Source organism: Ursus arctos, unplaced genomic scaffold (assembly GCF_023065955.2).
Source record: "Ursus arctos isolate Adak ecotype North America unplaced genomic scaffold, UrsArc2.0 scaffold_12, whole genome shotgun sequence".
In the NCBI taxonomy this organism is placed as follows: Eukaryota; Metazoa; Chordata; class Mammalia; order Carnivora; family Ursidae; genus Ursus; species Ursus arctos.
In genome coordinates, this window is record NW_026622786.1 from 36,181,835 (window position 1) to 36,182,114 (window position 280).

Consider the following 280-nt stretch of genomic DNA (forward strand, 5'->3'; position numbering starts at 1 on the left):
AGGGCAAGTGGAAATTGATAGCCCAGGAGCAGGGTAGGGGTCAGTGAATGGAAAATCACTAAGAGAAAACAACAAGATGGTTTTGGCTAAACCCACCTAACAGGATTCTTGCTGAAAACAGCCTTGGGTGACCAGACTGGGGGGGGGGGGGGATAGGGAACCTAATTACGTATTGAGGATGATCAGATATTGAGAGGTGTTTTGGTCAAACTGACTTAGCAGGGTTCTTGCTAAAACTGGATTTTACAAGAAAATGCAGAGATGAACCTAGGAGGTTTAG